The sequence below is a fragment of the Gymnoscopelus microlampas genome, assembly GCF_963454915.1.
Source record: "Gymnoscopelus microlampas genome assembly, chromosome: 9".
NCBI lineage: Eukaryota > Metazoa > Chordata > Actinopteri > Myctophiformes > Myctophidae > Gymnoscopelus > Gymnoscopelus microlampas.
This window is the reverse complement of record NC_139946.1, coordinates 13,360,566-13,381,395: the sequence shown is the minus strand read 5'-3', so window position 1 is coordinate 13,381,395 and position 20,830 is coordinate 13,360,566. Positions and strand designations below refer to the sequence as shown.

The 20,830-nt window shown below is 43.7% G+C and overlaps 1 protein-coding gene across 4 annotated transcripts in view; it reads right to left on the bottom strand.

Annotated features, from left to right (window-relative positions):
• The window catches only part of LOC311052507 (uncharacterized protein C1orf21 homolog), a 47,754-nt gene extending 29,253 nt beyond the window's left edge, over positions 1 to 18,501 (bottom strand). For 2 of the 4 annotated variants that reach the window (XM_084067474.1, XM_084067476.1), the window contains exons 1-2: positions 18,394 to 18,496; positions 13,336 to 13,430 (exon numbers count right to left, since the gene is read on the bottom strand). The gene's annotated coding sequence lies outside the window, so the exon portion shown is untranslated. Of the gene's footprint in view, positions 1 to 13,335; positions 13,431 to 18,393 lie in introns of all 4 variants that reach the window. The other 2 variants (XM_084067475.1, XM_084067477.1) reach the window with 1 other exon arrangement.
• Positions 18,502 to 20,830: the final 2,329 nt, after the last annotated feature.

Genomic DNA, 20,830 nt, shown 5'->3' with positions numbered 1-20,830 from the left:
GGTAGGAAGACGAAGGGAGGAAACACAAAGGTGATTTGAGGAGAAAAAAGGTAGAGCTACTGTAACTACTGAGATGAGACATAAAGGTAGAGAGAGAGAGAGACAGGGGCCAGAGGGACAGAAAGAAAGAAGAATACAGAGAGACATGTCTGGGGGCTTCAAAAGACTGCCGGCCTCCTCTGTTACCTCTCCTCCTCCCACTTTCCTTAAATTTTCCCCCCGAGCGTTTGAAGCTGACATGAGGCTTGGGGTGCACCTCTGTGTTTAGGCTACTGCATAAGACTCCACCTCGTTTAACCTTGCACAAAGCACCAGGTGTGTGCACGGACCAAATGGTTGGAGTGTGTGTTTGGGTGTGTGTGTTCGTCTGTGCGCAATATGCATGCATGGATGGATGTTGTTGTGTATGATTTACAGTGTGCTTGTTAATGTGTAATTTGTGTTGGTGGTGTTACAGTTTGCATAGTTAATGTAGTGTGTGTGAGTGCGCGTGTGTGTGCGTAGGGTGTGTATGCTATATATACGTTTGCTAGGATGACTGACTGAACTGCATGCATGAATTCTCGACGTCCTCTGCCTCCTTATTAGGTTAAATAACATTAATCTCCGAGCGGTGCTTACACACACATGAGGTCTGCCAGAGTGAGAAGGGATTGTACCTGGAGGGAGGAGATCAACACACACACACACACACACACACACACACACACACACACACACACACACACACACACACACACACACACACACACACACACACACACACACACACACACACACACACACACACACACACTTCTTGCCAGCATTTAGAGGCAGCTGGCAGGATCATCACATTTGTTTGTGTTGTGTGTGTGTGCGTGCGTGCGGCCGTGCGCTCATGCACGGTGTCACCTGTGGCTTAAATGTGAGGCCTGGTCCAGAGTGCAGCTTATCAGTCAGTTCCAGGCAGTCAGGAACACCACTCACTAGTATTACAGCTCTGGAACAACTCAATTATGGCTCACACACACACACACACACACACACACACACACACACACACACGCTCACACACACAACGTGCTAGTTCTTACACGTGCAATGAAGGGGAGAGCATATTCTGTCCAAGGCATGTCTTCGACACAGAGATGGACAATGAGGAATTCTATTTATCGTATCCTAGCGTTGGAACTACGTGTACGTATTGTTCTTCAAGTGTGCAGCAGAGAGGCACGGAGCGAGCCAAAAGAAAGAGAAACAAACCAGAGAGAGAGAATGGTGAAAGGCTGAGAGAAAGAATGATTAAAAGAAAGAGGTGAATCAGACAAAAGGGAGAGATAAAAAGGCAACAACAGCAGAATTCTACCCCTTTCACACCAAAGCAATGGCCCAAGCACTAAGCAGCGGCGTTTGCTGTACCCAGTACTTTTTTGGAAGATAGCTGAAAATCACACCTGGTTATTTGTTTATGAGCAGCACCTATAATATGATTTAAGGACACTGGTCAGCATTTTTCTATGGGAAAACATTTTAGCTTAGCATCTAGCATTGTACCAGATTATTGATTCATTTAGTGACAATTCCGCTTTACTTCTCAATATACCCCTTCAGCACATACTGTAGGCCATGATGCCTTCTTTTTTGGATGAAAAGTCTAAATGCAACATTGACTGCAAAGCAAAAAGATACTTTTTCAATGTCATGGAAAAAACGAACCAACTCTAAGTAACTGTGTCACAGTCCTAAACGTAAGCACTCATTACTCATTATTTCTATTTCCCATTCACTATGAATTTTAAATGTGTTAAAAGAGGCTATAAAAAAGGTGAATGCCTCTAATGCAGCACCAGCTGTAAATAAGCATGCCCACATCCAGTAATGTACACACAACATACTTTTCTGTCATCCTCTTATTGAGCAGTAACATATCTCTGACTGGTAAAGGCAAATTAACCTTATGGGAAGATGTCTATATAGACTTATTGGACGTTTTCTCCCACCTCAGTGATAACTGTACTATGCTTAAGGCTTACAGTCGAATCAGGCTCATTGATGCCATATTTATATTTCATGGGCAGACGAGGTGTTTATTTATATTTCATGGGCAGATGAGGCCTCTTAGTCCATAGACTTAAATGTGCAGTATTTGGGTTAACCTAATTTTGTTATATAAAAATCCTGGGAATTGCAGCTTCCCCATAAGTAATGCCCTAGCAGCACCGCCTATGGAAAGGGACGTTAGCCTAGTTAATGTGGGAAGAGATATACAGTCAAAATGTTGATAGTTCGATAAGCAATGTGAATATATTTCCATTGGTAATTATAGAATAAAGCCTTAAAAAAAAACAGTGCCCTTGATGTAATTACAGAGCTCCATCTGCATGCCTTTGATCTGTGTGTGTTTATACCACGCTGAAGCAATACTACAGTAAAAAGGTGCAATACATACGGTCCAGCCAGTCTTACAAGCTATTGTTGTGCAGAGAGAAAATGCTGGCCTATGTGAAAACGGTAAGCCAAGACAGCTGCTACACACATTACATTACATTTAAGGCTACACCTCAAGAGCAGCCTGCTTTTTGTCAAACCTGACTCAAAACCAACTGCACTACAATGCGGATAAATGGGGGGGGGCAGTGAATAAGGAACTTGGTGGTGTTGTTGTGATGACCCCGCAGGGCAGCAGGACAATGCGGCTCTATCATTGGCCCCGCCGCAGGCTGTGCTGGCTTGTTGCAACAGATGTGGAAGTGTGTCAATGGGGCACTCACTCTGGCAAGTCATCTAAGACCCTGATACCGAAGTACCAACCTTGGCATGTCCCTCCATCTCTTCTACACAGGCACACATAGTCACAAATATACTCTCTCACACACACACAACCAGTGGTGGAAAGTACATTTACTACTGTACTTAAGTACAATTTTGAGGTATTTGTACTTTACTTGAGTATTTCCAATTTCCAATACTTTTTCTTTTACTCCACTACAATTATTTGAGTAACTTTAGTTACTCGTTACTTTTCAGATATAAATTATGATATCATGAAACCTACATGAACCACTTTAGCCCTATTTTATACCTAGGCTATTTGAAAATAGCCGATCTATAAGGTCACAACGCGTCGCATCGCGACGCGTTGTGAGCTTGTAGATCTGCTATTTTCAAATATTTTAGTACTTTTACTTTTGGTACTTTAAGTGCATTTTGATGCCAATTCTTTTGTACTTTTACTCAAGTACATTTTTTATTCTGCACTTTTACTTGTAACGGAGTATTTCTATATTGCAGTATTGGTACTTTTAATTAAGTAAAGAATTTGAGTACTTTTTCCACCACTGCACACAACATAAAGCTTGTTCTGGCTCAGAAGAACGTAGAGTGGCCGGCCGCTTGGGATTCGGAAAGGTTCCCAGATCGATTCCCCGGCTTCTCCTGGCTTAGCGTGTCCTTGAGCAAGACACTTTAACCCTTTAACTGCTCCCGAGGTGCCTTGCATGGTTGCCTTCGCTATCGGTGTGTGAATGGTTGAATGAATGTAACGCACAAAGCACTTTGTCTGAAGGCAATATATGTATGAATGCACCGCTTGCAATCGCTCAACGCATCTGTGCGATCAGCTCCAGGTGCCTCACACAGCTAAATACTATTGCGGCTTAATTTATGATTAATTGATTGATTGAAGCACTTTATTTAGAAAGACATGGAAACAGTACAGGGAAGTACAAATGTCACGTTAGCTAGTTTTGCGTCATACCAAGTTGAACTTAAACCAGGTTTACTGAAGAAAGCCATCTGGCAAGAGGCAAATGCTTTACCCCTTTTAAAAATGTCCACTCCTTGTGTCCAGTAAGTCAACATCATTTGTATTTTAAGGCCAAAAGACACTCTTAAAACACACGCTGAATGGACAAAGCTCTGGGAATGAGCATCAGTTTGGGGAAATGCACAGACGTGCCTGGGCTTGCATACCTGGAGAGATGGGACATGACCTAGTCTCTAGTTGTGTGAACAGGCTCCCCTCTAAAAAAGTACGTTTGTCAAAGGAGAAACTCAAAAAGGGCTGTGGGGGTAGATTTCTGTGTGTGGACGTCCACACACACACGCCGGGGCATTTGCTTGCGTAAACACACATGCGCACAAGCACAGCAGTGTGCGTGTGAGTGAGGTAACAGGTCTCATACAAACCACAGACATAGAACACACACACACACACACACACACACACACACACACACACACACACACACACACACACACACACACACACACACACACACACACACACACACACACACACACACACACACACACACACACACACACACACACACACACACACACACACACACACACAGCTTGTGTGTGTGAAGCTTTCTCAAACATAGTGCTTTGCCAGAGGCAGAGTGAGCAAACGGGGGTAGAGCCTGAAAAACTGGCCGAGTGAGAGAGAGGGATCGAAGAGGATTGACTCCATTAGACTGGGCTAAAAGAGGGAAGTGCTAGTAGTGAGTAGGTTTGGCAGCGACTGTTACAAGGTAGGGGGGGTGGTGTGTGTTGTTATTCTGTGTACTTATTCCCTTCCATGTTCTCTTGATTACTTCCCTCTCTAACCTGATGGACGTGGACCTGGGTGTAAAACAAACGGGTGGCAGCCTGGGAAGAGAAAGAGAAGCGAAGGCAATGCATGGGAAGGAGGAGGGAACAGACTTCACACACAGTCCCCAATCCCCTGCAGTCAAACTGAGCCTTCTAGTCGAGTCAATGCTGACCAACCAATGACCAGTGGCATGGACTGTGTTCCGTCTTTAAATGGATGACTCATAATATGACTCAATCATTTTCCATTAACATGAACAATTTAAAACCATTTTAACATTTGTCATTCAATGCAGGTGTTTTCATTGAGACCGGTAATAAGCAGGTTCAGTCTTTCATTTAGGTACAATTTAGACACAAAATGGGTTTTGTTGGGAGTGGGACTGAACGCATTTCCCTTTCAGTTTCACAATACATAATTCACAACGCTATTAATCTGTTGTATGCATAGTGACAGTCCAATGACCATATCACCATAAAGGTGTTCTATTCTATGTGTTGTGTGCAGAACTGTTCAGTACTTGCATGTTGTCCACTGCACGGACAGATACTGTGAGAGAAACAAGCAACCAGGTCTAGGAAAACCAGCCCAAAAGCAGCGACTATGGGCCACATGAGTACTTTAACATATACATCAGCTATTTGAAAATAGCAGATCTACAAGCTCACAACGCGTCGCGATGCGACGCGTTGTGAGCTTGCAGATCGGCTATTTTCAAATAAAATAATGCGGGGAAATTATAATACGCAGATCTGGCAACCCTGGGTACCGGCTCAACTCGCTTGTTGTGGTACAACTTACTTCCCGTTTCCACAACAGACAGTACCCCTTAAATGGAGCTCATTTCCACCACAGATAGTACCCCTTGGAGCTAGTAGTCATACCGACGACACGTCCAACCCTCTGCGTAGGAGAGTGCTAAAGAACAATGGCTATTTTACCCACACAGTCCAATAAAAATGTTTTTTTTTGGGGGGGGATTAAAAGAAATTAGGCGGTAAATAGGCCATACATAAATAGGTTAATGGTTTACTACGGCTAGTTTAAAAGTTTGTTTACAGTATACGGAAGCTTCATGCAGTATAGGAGAAGTACATCATGACACAATGACGCTACCATTCTCTCTGACCAGTCTGCACTCTGCAGTGAGTGATTTCACATCACCTTTGGGCATCGCCATGACTCACTTGGAACCTCGAAGGAGATGATACCAAACACAGTACCAGTGCCCAAAAAGGCAAGGTAGAGTTCAGTAGAGTTCAGTCGAGTTCAGCCAGTACCATGCAGTGGAAAAGCAACTAACCAAACTGGGCTTGTCAGTCTCTATGCAAGGGTTTTTCAAATACTGCATGTCCATGGTACCCAAGTAAGAAAAGCTGTTCTTTGCCCATCAACAAATCGATCACAAGGATTGTAGCACCTGCACTTTCAAATGGTTCATGGCAGTGGTTTTCAACCCTTTTCACATCAAGGTCCGTTATTTATTCGGCATTTGAGCCACGGACCACCATTTGATTTAGACTCTCAGACCCAAGACTTAGAATGTTTTGTTATCGTTGGATACGATTTTGTCCACAATTCCATGCTGTATTGATGTTGGTACCATAGGAGAGATAACAGGCAAACATTGATCAAAATAACTATTCTCTAATTAAGTAATGCAGATGTTTAACAATAATTTAACTCTTGAGTGTAAAATGAATCCATTTGGTTTCATTTTACACTTTCAAGAGTTAAAGATCTATAAGGGTCCATTTGGTTACCTGGTTAACTCTCCATCATTTAGCTGGGGACCACCTGGAACCCCTTCAAGGACCACTGGGTGTTCCCCAGACCACTGGTTGAGAACCACTGGTTTATGGTGTTTTACTCCCCTCAATAAGTCAATACAACATGATTTTAATTGGGGTTTAATTTACTTGTGCATAATAGACACATTTGTTTATTATTAAATGGTCAATAATAACCACATGAAAATTCATCGATTTCTGTCTATTAAGGTAACACTGAGCAGTGAGCACAGACTTATTGCAGGTGCAGGGGTTGACAGTGACACTAAGTTCTCAGAGGCCCTTGCCCATCGGGCAAATACACTCTACTTGCCCAAAGGTCTTGCCAACTTGCCCGAAAGGTACATCAAATTAATGTTAAATCCAATCGAAAACTGTCGCCACAGTTTGATTTGCAAATCTGAATGAGTGCAATTCTACTTGTAAAAAGGTAGCATTATTTGTTCTTCATGAATAACCAATAATATTTAGTGAAGACGGTTCCTTCCCCATTCAAACACACTTGCCAGTCGAGCAACCTGAAAGCAAACTCCACTTCCTTTATTCACTTGCCACCGGCAGTCTGGCAACCTTAGTGTCAACCCCTGAGGTTGCTCCTTGGGACTCAACAACATTGCCATTTTGTTTGAGCTTTCAAGTCAGAGATCCATTTTGACTTAAGGTGAAAGCTAGACGGATTTTCTGCAAACTGTGAATGGAATTGAGAGTAATTAATTACCTAGGTTCTAGGCAGTTAATTACACCTAAACTCCTAGAATAATAGAAGACTGGCAGTAGTCTAGGTCCCCAGGCTCAGAGCTGTGTGAACCACTTCTACATGCTCCACTACACTTCACAAATGTCACATTATGCCAAGTATGATTGATAGAATAATAACATATAAAATCATTTGAATGGCAAAGACTGATAGACATTATTAACAAGAAAATGTGTGTGATCATAAATTCAACCTTAATGGTTTGGTTTTGCTTTGACTTTGCAGGCATTTTGCTGATGCTCTTATTCAATCTGCATTAGTATAATAAGCTATGCATAGCTTCAATTCACGGATTGGATTTGCTACAATTTTGTAATGTTTTTTTCCCCAGTTTCTTTTGACATTTATCTTCTTCTGGCTGAGAATCAGAACTCTGTGCAGCACAGTAAAATAAGAAATCTATCGTTGATTTAACTCAGAAGAGTGTACATATGGAAGCAAACGGAGCCGTAAGTCCATTTGTACTCTCTTCTGAGTTGAATTAACACTGAGGATCTTTACTGTGCTGTTGTGTGTCTGTCTTGCTCTCGTTGACAGGACAGAGGTCCAGTGCAACTCCTGAGCCAACGCGTCATAATATTTACACTAGCCAGGCAGCAAAATGCTGCACCTTTCCTCTCCACTTGTCCCAGTTTAAGCACTCCATCAAGCCTGACAAGCCTGGAAAGCTCTGCCAACACACACGCACACACACACACACACACACACACACACACACACACACACACACACACACACACACACACACACACACACACACACACACACACACACACACACACACACACACACACACACACACACACACACACACACACACACACACACACACACACACACACACAAAGCTCTGCCAATACGCATGCATGCACACAATGCATGTGTGCACGCACAAACACAAAATGCATGTGTGCCCACACCATATGCACGCAAGCGCAAAATGTATGTGGCAGACACAAAAAAACAATGGCTATTTTACCCAAACTTTTGGCGATAATTAGGCCATACAGTTGGTCAATGGTGATTCATTTCCTGTTTACTACGGCTAGTTTAAAAGTTTGTTTACAGTATTCGTAAGCTTCCATGCATGCAGTATAGGAGTACGTCATGAGTCATGACACAAGGACGCTCTCAAGACGCTCACAAGATTCTCTCCGACCAATTAGTAGTCTGCAGTAAGTGATTTCACATCACCTTTTGGCATCGCCTTGGCTTACTTGGAGCCTCGACAGAGACGATACCAAACACAGCACCAGTGCACTTACACGCAAGCACAAAATGTTATGTGGCAGACACTCTGCAATCAGCATGGTGTGTGCTATGGTCCCAAGTGTGAGTCTCTCATTCTCGCTCCCTGTTTGCACTTGAGGAGAGCAGTGAGCAGCGCCTCTCTCTCTCTCTCTTGCTATTGTAATGAGTGTGAGAAGTGGTCATGGAGGGGAGGGATGGAGGGAGGGGAGGGGATGGGAGAAGAGGAAGAGAGAGAGAGAGGGAGGGGAGGGTGGTGCCGATATAACAGCTCCACTGTTCTGGTCGGGGGGATCCAGAGCATGGCCTTGTGACTGACAATGAGACACACACGTCAAGTGGCAGCACACAGCTAAAGCACATTGCTAAAGCATGTGCTGGTTGAAGCAGTGAGAGAATGTTCTTATCTGGATGGCTTGGCGCCCTCTCACTACGTGCAACTTGGGCTATAGGGACCATGTTTTTACTTAACCACATTAACCCTGACATGATCCCTATTTGGGGAAAACGTCCCACTTATTCACAATTATTTCAAACATTTTTCATAAATAGCAGATCTCCAAACTCACAACATGTCGCTTTGTGAGCTTGTAGATCGGCAATTTGTCGTACAGTGAAGTGTACGGCTCAAGTGGTTAAGGCTCATAAAACCAGCTGACTTGAAACTGAGATGTCTCCATGGCTCTGGCCATTTCCTGTCTCCTCTGTGGCTTAGAAAGAGAGAGACGGAGAAAGATGGAGAGAGAGGGAGCGACAAAAATAACACAGACGAGAAGGAGAAAGGGGTGAGTGAGTACACTACAGAGTGCGGTTAGTAATCTAGCCTCATAGATCATTTGAGGAGCCTAATTGACATTTAACCTTGCCCAGTGTTCTTGCGCCACCCAAGGGGCAGCATTAGGGATGTATAGGAGTTAAGGTATAGACCTACCTACCACGGTGTCAAGCAACCACGGTTCTAAAGCTCAAGCCTTTCCCTGTAATACCGTGCCCACCGACTGTATACATTTATATTGTGCAATGCGCATGTGCATGGAACCGCATGCCACTACAGTACAGGGTTACCTATCCACAGCTCCGCTCACGACAGCAAGGGGGAAAAATTAAACATGACACTTCACATTTCTAGCCATATTGAATTGATACGGTTGGTTTTCCATTAGGATGGGAAAGCAAGTAGCTCTTCAGGACAAAGTCAAAGAGTCCTTTGCCAAGGGTGTGACATGTGGGTCTATATCGAAGCAGGCAAAGGAACGGAATCATGCAGTGGCATATTTTATAGCAAAATACATGATGCCGTTCCAAGTGGTCAAAATAATCTGGATTCCTTTGATTTCATTTGATGAGGAAAGCTGCCCCGCTGTGCAGTCTGCCATCTAAAGTGATTGATTCATTAACTGAATCTACTTTTCCAGCAAAGAGATTCCCCAAAAATATACAGTGAAGCGTGAGCAACTGTGGACAAGAAGGTGTCAGACAGGGTGTGGTTTTCAGCAACCACAGACCTCTGGACCAGCAGCAGTGGTGGCGGTGAACCGTACATTAGTTTTAACAGTCCACTCTCTCTCCTCTCTCTCTCAGCTGATGACCTGCTTGGAAACAATGTATTTTCAGAGATGATAGAGAATATGCTCCAGGCTTGGGAAATATACAGAAGGAAAATTGAAGAGGGCCCACATATCCTTGGGAGTGGCTAAGCTGCTTTGAGCACATAACCTCCTCAACTTGGCCATTTCTAAAGCCCTGGGTCACATCGGGGGTGCAGACAGAAGTCAGGCCCTGGAGACACCTGTAGGTTTTTTCACTAAACTGGAATTGAAACAGGCGCTCAAGAAAAAGCAGGAAGACCTGGAGCTCCCTGACCATGCCCTGATCCACGACGTGGTAAACAGTAGTGGTGGGAAAAAAAAACGTTAATTTCAGTGAACAAACGATTTTGTTCATGTTCACGGCAATGATCCGTTCAAATGATTTGTTCATGTTCACCGTTCATTGTCTAGTGAAAAACAACTCAACCGCACCGCTGTCTGTCTGTCGTGGGAACGGCCCTCCCTCCCGTCCTGTGTACGGGGGGAGGGGACAGGGGACATGAACGAAAGCGTGAACTTAACAGTTTCAGGAAGTTAACTAGTTCGTTCCTGTTCACGCCAATGAACAAGTTCATTTGAACGAATCGATCATGAACGACCCATCGCTAGTAAACGGGTGGCCTTCTTCTGAATGGCGCCGAGATTCCTGAAGCAGCAGCAGGCTGTCTGTGCTGTTTCGTCAGGGGCACAGGAGCTCATATCATCTCATGCCAACTGATACAAGATACAATAATCACCATTTTGGAGGATATCAGCCAGCTGGCCCACACTCCCTGTTCACAAATTCATAAATGCCCTTGACTCAGAAAAATGGGTCAACATGGCTCTGAAACCCATCCCCAAGCTTATTATAACCAACAACATCCTTCTAGATGGTGAAGAAGATTCAGATGAAATCAAACAAATGAAGCTGGGAATTACTTGATAACTAGCCAATACTTGAATTCGGAAAAGACCAAGAGAATCATGGATACATCTGTTGTTTCCTCGATCCAATATTAAAGAGTAGCCTCTCTACCAATGTTGAATACACAAAGAAGGCCTGCACTGAAGAGGCCATCAAGCTGGTGCTAACCAGGAAGAGATGCTTCACTTCTGGAAGCAGCAACAGCAAAGACCTGCAAGCAGTGAGAATAGAGCCAGCATGAAAACGTTATCTAGAATCCTGGAGCAAATCACCACCACAAGAGGTGTGTTAACACTGAAAGTGGACAGTACATGATGACAACGCCACCCATCCAGATACAGATGCTGTTCCCCTGGAATTGGTGGAATTCCAACCATCTGCAGCTTCCACTCCGAGCCGATGTAGCTAAGGAAATCTTCAGCATCCCCGGTCCTAGCGTGTCATCTGAGAGATGGCGTTTAGGAAAAGTGGGCACATCCGATTATTCGACTAAACGAAAAAGTAACCGATAGAATAATTGCTAAGAAATTAATCAACAGTTGCAGCTCTAATCCTCTCTCCCCAAAGGTCATTACTGAATAACAACCTGACCTAAACAAATAAGTTCATAATGGAACCTTGTATAAACGTTATGAGATCAGGTCGTAAGGAGTGCCCCTGCATTAATTATGTTCATGTAAATTTTACAATGCTAAGTGGGTCATAGGTGGGGGATTAAAACAGTGAAATACTGCATACGGCGGTATTTTGGTAGATAGCCTAACGCAGTGGTTCTCAAACTTTTTCATGTTAAGGACCCCCAAATTGACACTTATTAGCCCGCGGACCCCCATTTCAAAAGATATGCCAGGGACCCCCCATAAGAGAATATTTTTTACGGGTCTAGCAGTGATTCTCAACCATTTTAATTTCAAGGACCCCCAGTTTGACATGCATTAGGGCTACAGACCCCCATTTAATGGCATGTTCTGTCAATTTAACTCTGAGAGTGTACAAATGGAACCAAATGGACCCGTTAGGGTCCATTTTGTTTCATTTGTACACTCTCAGAGTTACAGACCCAAAGGGTCCATTTGGTGCCTAATGTATCATTTAGCTGGAGTACCCCCTGGAACTCCCTCAAGGACCCCTGGGGGTCCCCGGACCCCACTTTGAGAACCAATGGCCTAACGTACCATACTGTTATTTCATAGCATGTCGTCCCCAGACCAGCATTGGCCCAGATGTAAACAAAGTGTATTCAAATTGATGGCTGCAGCCATATGCTTGGCTGGAAAATAGGATGTTACATTATGTCTGATCGATGGCTAGCATAACTAATTCTCCGTTGTGAGACAGGATCCCTGGAGCATTCCACGAGGATGTGGAATATAGTCAGCCAGTGGGGAGAAGTAGTCAGCTAGGGGCATCGGCAGCTGTGGCCCCTCAGCAGAAAATGTTTGGCCTAAATTTGGTGGCCTCTGGCACATTCTAATGCTTTCTTATACACTGATGTTTTAATGAGTTTGCCTATCAAATTGTTGCACAGTAGCATTAGGCTTCTTCTGTGTTTTAACCCATGGAGTCTGTAAATAGCCATCATGGTTAATGTATCGTTTTTACTAGAAAAACGTAAATTAACTCTTATTCAACAAAAACATTTGAAGGAGGGAACATGTTTAACCCATTAAGACCCGGAACGCATCTGTGTCATTTTAGATTTCTTTGGCTATTCAAAAATAGCAGATATACAAGCTCGTGCCACTCTATGAGCTCGTAGCCAAAGAAATCTAAAATGACACAGATTTGAAACATTTGTAACTTTCAAATCTATTAGGATTTAGAAAATGTTAGTACATTTTTTTTAGGTCTTAATGGGTTAATCCCTTGTCTTTATCTACCCATGTAATGGTTTTAAATAACATTTCTTATAAAATCCACGCCAAAAATAACTCCAAACATAACATCTTAAGTACCGGCTACTTTTCTATGGTCATGCTATTCCACCCCCGGCTTGGTTTATTCCATTGTTTCCAGCCGTGACAGAAATAATAGCAGATCAGAGCCCGAGGTGGGAGATGGTTCAAAGAGCTGGATCAACAGATTGGATACCACGGATACCTGTTTGCTGCTAATGGGTATCCTCTATCCGGGTTATTACTAACATATAGCAATATTATGAGTGACTTTACTTCCTCCCCAGTTGGCATAGAACCACAACCGCTTAACGATGTATGGCACTTCATTTATAGATGCATATAGGAGCGATAACAAGGGAGGAAGCCTACTCCAAAGTCCAAACAAACCACCAGCACAATGCTACAATGCAGCCAAATGTTGAACGTGACTGGTAAAAGTTGTATAAAATACAGCATGAAAGCAGCGATTTCAAAGTACTTATTGCATTCCCAAAATGTGTTGGCAAAATTAGAAAATGACGTGCGAAATGAGTCTGAAATGGCAGTGGAATGAGGGGGACTCACCAGACAACGTGCCATACTAAAATGTTGCTTCGCTTCCCTGGTTTGAACTCCGTCACAATGGAAAAAGAGCAGCATCCCACAGACTGGTTCTGGATCTACAAGTAAGAGTAGGACATGGTTTATGGTACACAGTGCTGCTACATTGTGTCGTGCGGGTGTCTGTTCTTCATCTGACCAACGGTTGCACACATGGACAGACAGACCTGTGGGAGAACAGAACTGACCTTAACCAAAAGCAACAACAGCAACGTGAGCTCGAGGCCATTTGTCTCCTCTCAAATGCATCCACAAGTAGCATAATAGAAGAATGGCACTATGAATATTTATTAGAAATTACCTCTGCTGAAGAAAATAAATATCAATGTGGCTGTAATTGGGGAGTGTGCTGCATTGTGTGTGTGTGTGTGTGTGTGTGTGTGTGTGTGTGTGTGTGTGTGTGTGTGTGTGTGTGTGTGTGTGTGTGTGTGTGTGTGTGTGTGTGTGTGTGTGTTTGTTGGTTCCCCTAATGAGTCTGTGCTCAAGCAGGAACTGATTCAGAGAGAGCGTTGGTGTGAATAGAATTCATTTGAAATATGTGCCTATTCTAGCCTTGCCTCGCTTCTAACAAACTAGCTGGATATTAGTCTGAGTATCAACAAGGCTGGTGGTGTAATATTATTCCCGATATCATTCACACAGATGCAGAGCGGAGCTTTTACTAATTTGACCCATTACGCTGCACAGACGCATAGGCCTTCCTACACACAGCCATGAGTAATCAAGCTGTTCGGTTCACGGAAACTGTCAATAGTCCCCAACAGGGTTGCCAGATCTGCTTATTATAATTTCCCCACAAGATTTTATTTGAAAATAGCCGATCTACAAGCTCACAACGCGTCGCATCGCGACGCGTTGTGAGCTTGTAGATCTGCTATTTTCAAATAGCTGATGTATATGTTAAAGTACTCATGTGGCTCATAGTCGCTTCTTTTGGGCTGGTTTTCCTAGTCCTGGTTGCTTGTTTCTCTTTCAGAATCTGGCAACACTGGTCCCTAATAATACCCAAGATATTAATGGTTTCTTAAGCATATCCTCTCGAGACAGGGGCCTTATACTGTATCATCACGTCTTCTAAGCATGCTGCGATGAAACGAGCACTGTGTGACCTGTTTACACTGAATGACTATTTCCTATATTCCTTTTCTATGGTGTAATTCATTGTATTATACTATACTATACTTAATGTTGCATTGTTTTGTTCTGTATTGTGAGTCAAGATAAATGAGTTATCTGTAAGCTCATGAATGTTATTAAGTGCCCCGTTTATTCAGCAGTCAAGCGGTCAGACTAATATACATACAGTATTGCCTACGTCTGATTGACTCACTGCTGAGATCACAGACAGATTATGTTCCGTCTGCTGAGTGATGACAGTTAGTTTTGAGAAATCCATGCAGCACTTCACACCGAGAATGCAAGAGAAAGGGAAAGAAACAAGACAACACGGTGATGGATAAACAACAGTGAGACAGACAGAGAGAACGTAAGACAGAGAGGGAGGAAATAGAACAATATACGAGAATGGGAGAGATAGGAATCCTGAGCCATGTCCTCCTGATGTCCTGCCCACAGTGGACTCTGAACACAATCTGCATTGTAAACACCGCCATTGGGAGATACTGCTCCGTGTGACAGACATACAAACATCATCATGTGCAAAAAGTCTTCCACCCCCGCTGACTCAAAAAAGAAAAAAAGGGACCCACTAAGAAAGACACTCCAAAAAACTAAAAAGAGGTCACATCACATCCACCATTTCCCCAACCATGTAGGCTGCAGCAGCACAGCTTTGTGACTCAGTCAGGCAGACAGAGAGTGAACACCAGAGATGAAGACATCACTCACAGGCAGAGTGTTGTGATTTTGAGTTAACCCCCGGGAACGCATCTGTGTCATTTTAGATTTGAGCAACAACCATTATTTTTATACTTTGCCTATTCAAAAATAGCACATATACAAGCTCATAGCTCGGCATTTCACTCACTATTGAGCTTGTAGATCTGCTATTTTTGAAAACTCTTGACAATTTGTGCAAATCTTTGAATATATCTATCTATAAAGTGAACATTTCTTTGCTTCTGGGGGGTCCCTGGAACTAAATATTTTGAGTTGGGGGTCCCCGGCCAAATACATATAATTTTGGGTGGTCCTTGACATGAAAACGTTTGAGTACCACTGATATAGCAACCAAACAACAACAATAAGTATTTGACCCCCCCCCCCCCCCCCATCTCAAAATAATTTGTTCCATGAACCCCCAGAAGCAAAGATTTGAGTTAAAATGTTTGCTTTAAAGGAATATATATTCAAATATTTACAAAACTCTTCACGATTTTTCAAAAATAGCAGATCTACAAGCTCATAGCGCGGCACAGAGTGCTATGAGCTTGTAGATCTGCTATTTTTTGAATAGCCAAATAAATCTAAAAATGACACAGATGCTTTCCCGGTCCTAATGGATTAAAGCACAGGCTTGAGCTTTGTTTATTCAGTATGATGACAGACAGACAGACAATCAGCCGGCCAGCCAGCCAATCAGTCAAGACGACTGACAGACCGACGACGAGCAGAACCTAACAGGGATCGTGTTGTGCTGGCCTTGTACTTTCTGCACTGCAATATAGAAAACGTCCAATGACACCTAACACCGCTCAGCACAGCACTGCTGCCATGCAGAGACCAGTCCAAACACACCCCTAACACAATATGACACAGTCATGGGAATGGGCACGGTAAGCCCCACACTCACACACACACACACACACACACAGGGGAGACATCCTGGTAACCATGGATACCCTCCTCCTCCTCCTCACAGGTAGATGTCACTGATGTTGCATCATGACTCAAACCAGACCCAAACAATCACCTGAATTGCCTTCAAAAGCAGCTCAATCAGCCCCTGACGGACACAAGGTGATTCAGGGCCATTGATGTGCGCATCGGGCAGATGATGGGTAGAGAGTACACAGGGAGATGAGAGCGGTATGACTAATAATAGACCCCCCTGCCTCACAGACAAATACATAGATACAGACACACAGAGAGATAGGTGGAAAGAGAAGCAGTGGAAAAGAGAGAGAGATAATTCTGATAGAAAGACTGACAGACAGAAGAAAGACAAACAGATTAGACAGACTGACTGACAGACAGAGAGACGTGTGTATTTCAGTCAGATAGCTGTGCAGTGGACTAGCTGTTGTCTCTACTGCTAGCCAGTAGCCACCGGAACCAAAGCCATATGCGACCCATGAATCATGCACATGAGTCAGTCCAACGCACGCGCACACGCACACAAGTCTGTGGTAAGAGTGATGGAGGTAGAGAAAGGTAGATGGAGGTGGATAGATCAATCCAGACAAATAAATTATAGTAAAAAGGAGGGAGGGGTGCTTTGCAACACAGCCACCCAATCACAGCATTTCTGGTGCATCTTCTCAACCCACATAGCCTTGATGTACAGTATAAGCTGCTGGTGGTGATAGCAGGGTGTTATGCACTGTGTAAAGTTGGACACGTCAACCTACATAGCAGAGCGTTATACAACTACCAAACCTAATCTAATGATCTGACACAGTTTCATGGTGGGTGAATGTACTGTCTGCAACTAATAAATAATGAGAATATGCCAGACAAAACGAGACCCCCGGAACCCCAACACAACTGTTGGATAGCTTTAGCTGCCTAGCATAAATGCCTGTCAGAGCTAGGAGTGGGTCACTCAGTACCTTGATCGACTTTTGTCATATCAAGGGGACAGGTAGCCCCTTTCGGAACCCTGTATAGTATACCTTTTTCGTATTTGGGAAGGCGGTATCCTGACCTGGATACCGCCTTCCCTAAGACAAAAAAAGGTATACAGGGTTCCGAAAGGGGGCTAAGGGACAGAAAATCCCACCACTACTAAAGTAGGCTACATTCCCTTCAGCCTGTCCCTTTGTAAGTGTACAAAATGCTAATAACTGGACCCCCCCTAAGGCTTCCATTTAACATTGAGGACTTCACTGTAGTGTGTACCACTACTACTATAAAAAAAAAAGTGCAGTTGCAAACATGATGCTGAACAAACAGACCAGGGCCAGGGCAGCGGACCTCTGCCGTGGTGGCAACGGGGCTAAACACAGCTGTGTCCAGCTGCGCTGCGTTGAGGACACTGGGGGCATTGTTCCACCACTGGGGAAGAGAGAGAGAGCAGGGCAGAGGGAGCACACACACAGCACACACACACACACGGTGTATATGCACACATTCTTTCATATCCAAAACGATTAACGGCCCCGTAGCACTCGATCCTGCACAACAAGCCAGGGCTGTCTCCTTCTCTTCTCTGTCAGGGCTGCCAACCCTCCTTCTCCTCCTGGATCCCTGCACTCTGAGTCTGAGTCTCCTTGATTTCAACCATAATCTCCTTGAGGACTCCTGCTGGATTGTCATTTGCTCATTTCTCCTGGATTTTGGTATCAAACTCCCCCCCCAAAAAAAATCCAAGCTCAGAGAATCTCTGAGCATGTTGCTCCAAACACGCATTTGAGTGTGTGTGACACTGTGTGAGGAGGTAGAGACTGGTGACTGGGGGGACAGCCAGCGACACAAGGGACCAACCAACCAACGAGGATGTCGAAAAGAAAATGTAAAATGCAACGATCCAACGGCTCCCCAAAAGCGGCACAACAACAATCACTCACACAATAAAGCGAAATACATCACAACATCCATCCTGTGTTTCGTCCACAGATCGTGCTGCTGCTCTGCTACTATCCTGACATTATTTACACTTGATTCACTATAAACATGCATCGACAAAACAGCTAAACCCCCCAAGAAGAAGATGCAGGAAGAGGGAAAGGGAAAGGAAAAGCGCCGGGGTTTACAATCACAGCAGCAGCAGCGTTCACACATACACACATACACACACACTCACAGGAAACAACAACAAAAGAAACCTACAGAAACAATTATATTCTACGTGCACGCGTGTGATTTTTTACCACTGGAGTATTGTACGCTCGTATTACTTACTTTGATGAACCGGTTCCGTTCGGTTCCACTGGAGAATAAACTGAGGCGTAGAGACGGACGGACGGTCTCGAGCGGGAGGCTGCGTGTGTGTGTGCTAGTATGAACAACCGAGTCAGTTGCCAGGTTTTGAGAGAGAAACAAGCAAAACCCAGGTGGTCTACGACATTGGTTCTCAAAGTGGGGTCCGGGGACCCACAGGGGTCCTTGAGGGAGTTCCAGGGGGTCCCCAGCTAAATGATAGATTAGGCACCAAATGGACCCTTATGGTCTTATGGTCCATTTGTACACTCTCAGTCAGAGTTAAATTGACATAGATTTTACTATATAAATTGGGGTCCAAGAGATAGAAATGCCATTAAATGGGGGTCCGTAGCCCTAATGCATGTCAAACTGGGGGTCCTTGACATTTAAATGGTTGAGAATCACTGCTAGAGACGTAAAAACCCTTCTCTTATGGGGGTCCCTTTGGCATATCTTTTCAAATAGGGGGTCTGCGGGCTAATAAGTCTCAATTTGGGGGTCCTTGACATGAAAACGTTTGAGAACCACTGGTCTACGAAAACAAGCCCCAAAAGAAGCGAGCCCCTTCGATCGCTCTTTAAAGGACGACTTCACCCAATGTTTTCAAACTGTCTTCGTATAATTGGTCTTCACTAATGTTCATGATATATAATGGTACCATGTTTTTCTACTCGGTCTATGTCTCATAGGAGGGCTGTGCCGTGGACACCCTCAGAAACCCGCCTACCAGTGACATCATCGTTAGGCAGATTTTTTTTTCTCCAAATAATATTTAATTATTAACATGAGAACAATGACTACCATTATAGCATGCTAACTTTCCATGAATAGAAAGCCTGCAGTTTCTATTAGCTTGGATTCCCCATTGATGATGTCACTGGTAGGCAGGTTTCTGAACTGTCCACAGCACTCCTCTGAGACCGAATAGACAAAAATTGTACCACATTATTATAATGAGCATTAGTGAGGAGTGAGGATCAAATATATGAAGATAGGTTGAAAATGGGTGACGTCGTCCTTTAAACATATACATTGGCTATTTGAAAATAGCCAATCTACAAGCTCACAACGCATCGCGATGCAACACGTTGTGATCTTATAGATCTGCTATTTTCAACAACAAAAAAGCTTGAAGAAATTTAAAGAAATATGGAATATTTTTGAAACATTTTAACAACACAAATCTTGTAGGGTCCCTGGCATAACATATTTTCAGATGGGGGTCTGCAGACACATACATTGGGGGGTCCTTGACATGAAAACTTAAGGTTTGAGAACCACTGGTTTAAACAACATTACACAGCAAGGCCAAAATAAGCAACTGCAACAACCAATATTTTACAAGCAACTTTACAGAAAAACAAGCCCAAAGTCGCTTATAATAAGCGGACATGGCAACCCTGATGAACAACCGTAGCACTGGAACTGAACGTAAACTGTGGCTTCTTGCGTCATTTTTTCGACCAGGATGCCACTATCCAAAAAAAAAAGAGAAAGAAAAGCTAATCTACAAGCTTATAACGCACCGCGGCGTGTCGCGCGGTGGGGCTTGTAGATCTGGAGTTTTATTTCACGCCAGACACCGTCGTACGACGAATTGTTAGATAAAGCATATTTCGGCGCAGCAGTAATGCAGCCATCTTGCTGAAGAAGAGCGCCTCACCGCGGCATTAAATGTTATTGCTTTACTAGTTTAGCTTGTCTCACAATTTAAACCAGTGGTTTTCAACCTTTTTTGCGTCATGGACCCCCAAATGGACACACATTAGCCCAGGGACCCCCATTTGAAAAGATATGCCAAGGACCCCCGATAAGAGAAGATTTTTACGGCTCTAGCAGTGATTCTCCACCATTTTAATTTCAAGGACCCCCAGTTTGACATGCATTAGGGCTACAGACCCCCATTTAATGGCATTTCTATCTCTGGGACCCCAATTTATATTACAAAATCAATGTTAATGTAACTCTGAGAGTGTACAAATGGAACCAAATGGACCCGTTATTTTGGACACGCCATTTGGTTCCAATCCATCATTTAGCTGGGGACCCCCTGGAACTCCCTCAAGGACCACTGGTGGTCCCCGGACCACTGGTTGAGAACCACTGATTTAAACCAAACTATGCTGTGCTGTGGCACCAAAATGTGTAATTTCAAAATAACTTGCAGTTTTCATACCTCGTCAGCTCTACTACCTGTTGTTCAATAAGTGTCAATTATTTTTCCGGTTCTCATACTGTACATGACGACCAGTGACTCAACCGAGCAAAACTAATTATACGTTTGTGTTTTTATAACCATGTCATTAGTTGTATTAACCACCACTGCTATTCACTACCTCATATCAGTTACACATTGAAATAAAGCCTCAATGACTAAAAGACAAATTGAGAGAGACAAAGCAATTTCATTATTAAT